The sequence below is a fragment of the Vigna radiata genome, unplaced genomic scaffold, assembly GCF_000741045.1.
Source record: "Vigna radiata var. radiata cultivar VC1973A unplaced genomic scaffold, Vradiata_ver6 scaffold_367, whole genome shotgun sequence".
In the NCBI taxonomy this organism is placed as follows: domain Eukaryota; kingdom Viridiplantae; phylum Streptophyta; class Magnoliopsida; order Fabales; family Fabaceae; genus Vigna; species Vigna radiata.
In genome coordinates, this window is record NW_014542351.1 from 129629 (window position 1) to 133744 (window position 4116).

Here is a 4116-nt window from a genome sequence, read left to right on the forward strand (position 1 = left end):
CTCCAAAGAGGGTTCATATGTACACAGCAGAGTGGTGTCGGACCCAATGTCTCTTTCTATTATTTTTTTTCTAACCTTCATTATTCTGGTATGCTATATTCTCTACTGTTTCAAAAATTTCAAGAAAAATATCACAGTTTTCCTTTTATGCATCCAAAGATAATATAATAAAATATTGTTAACAGGCAAAAGTTTTAAATAAAACATAAGTTTTAAATAATTCCTTTTATTAATACAACTTTATAATATTTCACACTGATTTGATTTTGATCTACACAGTTTTTTAATATTATAATAACTTTTTTAACTGTTTACTCTGTTTCGATAACAGTTAATTTTTGATTCGGTAACATGCAGTATTACAAAGATGATTAAACACCAACTTCTTCAAACTAAAAAACATTCCTTTTTTTAAATAAAATATTTTTAAAATTAGCTAATTTGAGAAAAAAAAAATTATGGCTCACTTTAAAAAAAATAATATGCAGAAAACTATCCATTTTCAAAAATATATATAAATTGACAAACAAGCACAGAGTATAATTCTACTTATTTAGTAAACAACAGTTTTAAAAAATTAATCCCTGATAAATTAATTTATTGTCTAACATTCTAATATTTTAAAAGAAAAACATAGGAAAAATTCACTAAAGTTAAGTAATAATGAAACTCAGCAAAATGTATGTTAAAAGGTGTAGTATATTAATATTTTTCATTAATTACACGTGATAATTTGTAATTGAACGACAAGATAAAAGCCCTCCAGCCTATAATGTTATATCATTTTTTCTAAAACCAAAGGTCATAAATATTTTTAGTTGAAATAAATTTGAATTTTCATTGTCATAATTAAGGATGCTTTAAGGTTTTTCTCAACCAATATTGGAAGAATTGATTTTAGATAAATTTCAATTAAGATTTTTATTTTATCATCGTCAATGAAACTAATTTTCTATCAACTTAAATGATAGGTTTTTAGTCAACGATAATAAATGTTATTTTGTGTCTAATGTTGATACTATTTATCCCTAATACATGTTAAATATTTCTTAAAATAATGTTATTAAAACTGTATTTTATGAATATTAAATAAATTATTTTTCAGCTGAAATTCATAATGATTTTTGTTTTCTTTTAATTTTCTTAAGGGTTTTGTTTGGATTGATGTCACCAATGTTGTTAGATGGTAACTTTTTATGTTATATTAATTACAATATCAATTCAAACAAAAACTTTATTTAATACATTTAAATTATCTTATTTGAATAAAATATTTTATAAATTAAATAATTGAAAAAGAATTCAAATTTAATATATTTAAAATGCTCATAAAGTATATAATTTTCTTTACAAACAAAAAGTTGGACTATGATTTTAATATATGTCATACGCCTTCTGTTTGTTTTCTGTTGAGTTTTCTCTTGTATTTTTCTTTCTTAATTGACCATTTTCCTATACTCAAACACATGAGGGAAAGTCCCTATAATTACAAATATGTTTTCTTTTAGGTTTTGTATTTAAAAGTAAATGGATTAAGTCACAATTATATGAACTAATAGGTTAAAAAAGTGTTAAGAGAGTAACAAAATAAAAAGAATAATAGTATTTTGACATTAAAATTATTTTAAAATCTGACAAATCTCTCATTATTTTTCATTTTCTACTTAATTTAAATGTTAACTTTTTGTTAAGATTTCAAATTATATCAAATGAATATCAAAAAAACATTTTTCAAATAAATAAAATTAAATTAGCAGGTAATATTGCAAAAAACAGCATCATGATATAAAATATATATATATATATATATATATATATATATATATATATATATATATATAATGGATCAGTAAACATTTTTTTTGGAATGCCTTAAACCCTAATTATCTGTTAATTAAGTTTTTTAAAATACTTCTTTAAATAAGTTATGCGTGATCTAATGAGAGAATAATATTTTCAAATGAAGCTTGTTCTATACCACGGACAATTACTTATTATTTGATAATTAACTAATGTGTTTTTGACAGAATAATTAATTATTCTTTGAAGGAAAAGAAAAAGGGGAATGTCCCTACATCCAATATCACCTTAATTAATTATCAACACCAAGACTAAATTATCAAGTCTTTATTATTATTATTTAGTTATCAACACCTATATTGAATTATCAATCATTTATTAATATTACTTATATATCCCAAAATTAATACAATTAAAAGTTAACCACTAGCTTTAAACTGAAGTGTTTTATTGTGGGTTTTTTTAACAAATTAACATCTGTTGTGTTCAAAATATATGTTAATTTGTTATTTTTTTAAAAAAGAAAAATTGTTAATATTTTTTTGTTGAAACTATGAAAAATCACTATATTATACAAAAATAAAGTTGTAACGTAAAAAAAATTGATGAAAATACTAAAAAAAACACATTGTAAATGATGGAGTTTTTGAAATTCTAGACTTTCAATCCCTTTCAAGTATTGGTTAGGATATTTGTTATTCTATTTTTAACAACTTTCACTTTTAGAATGTTTACGTTGAAGTTTTTCATCTTCTAGATGGTTATTTGAAATTTGTTTATCTTTGAGTCTTCACAAATTTGAATATGTGACTAATATCTCAAAGTTGAATACTTTATGTTTAAATACAATCTAATAGAAACTATTGAAAAAAATTGAATGAAAAATTATTTTCTAGTTATTTTTACTGAATTTTACAAAATCATAGCTAAACTAAAAATAAAACCTTTAGAACTCACAATAATAGCTAGTGAATAAAAACACCAATCTTAACGTGAAAAGCAATTTAAGAATGAAAACTTAAGATCAAACCATTATCATGAAATGGGTAGAAAAATTTGTTTTTAGGTGTCATCCTTACACTTTATTATAAGATTTTTTGATAACAAGAAAAAGAAGTGAGACCATTGATGTTATTTATGAAATTTTAAAAGTCAAATTAACACTAAACCCCTCACATTAGACATCAATCTTCAATTTAACATGGATCATACACATAACAAATGTTAGATAATGTCAGACTATATATTTGATTCTAAAACCAATGTTAAATTAAAAATTGACATATGTTATAAGATATTTAATGTGAATTTGGACATAATATTTATAAAAATTTCACCATATATTTTTAATATCGGAATTTTAGATCATGCAACTGACATTATAAATTTTTGGCTTAATATCGCTTTTGGTCTCTAGTTTGGGAGGTTTTGTTCAATATGGTCCTACCTTTTTTTTAATAACAATTGATCCCACTTTTTGAAAAAACTGTTCAATTGACTCCTTTTTGTTTACGACGTCAATTTTCTAATGGTACTGGTTACGACGTCAATAAGTTCTTTCATGCATTCACCTATCCAAATGTTATTTTAACAATCCTGACATAATGTTATGTTAAAAATCATGTCATCATCGTATACAATAAGGACTATAATAAACAATTTAAACTTGAATATGGGACCACTATGAACAAAAAGGACTCAATTGAACAGTTTTTTTAAAAGGTGGGATCAATTGTTATGGAAAAATAAAAGTAGGACCATATTGAACAAACCCTCCCAAACTAGGGACCAAAAGCGGTATTAAACCTAAATGTTTTGCAGTATAGTATAATTCTTAAGCTAGTAAATTTATCTCTTGATTTTTGTATAACATTTTTATTGTTATATACTCTATAATACAAAAATTTAAGATTTAGAATTTCAACTAAAATTCTAGTCATAAGTATAAAAAAAAGTTGTCATAAAAAGTCTTTTAATCAGGAAAAAAGTTTTTCAATGCAAAAGAAGCTAAAACTGAATTTTAAAAATATATACCCGTATAAAATTAATTAAAACTTAATATGATAACCCTTCTAACCAAGATAAGTCAATGGAAGAAAATGTTACAATGAAAATGACTTAATGAAAGATAATGTGATTTGAAATACTTTATTTAGTTTTTCTTACTATTATATTATATTCTCCTTATTCATCTTTTTTTTTTTCATCGGCTATTTTTGCTTCTAAGAAAAGCAATTATGGTGGAAGCCATCTTTTGAAATCACTTTTTTATTTTACTTTTTTTGTTCAGTAACCTACGCAGCTACGAAAGATTTG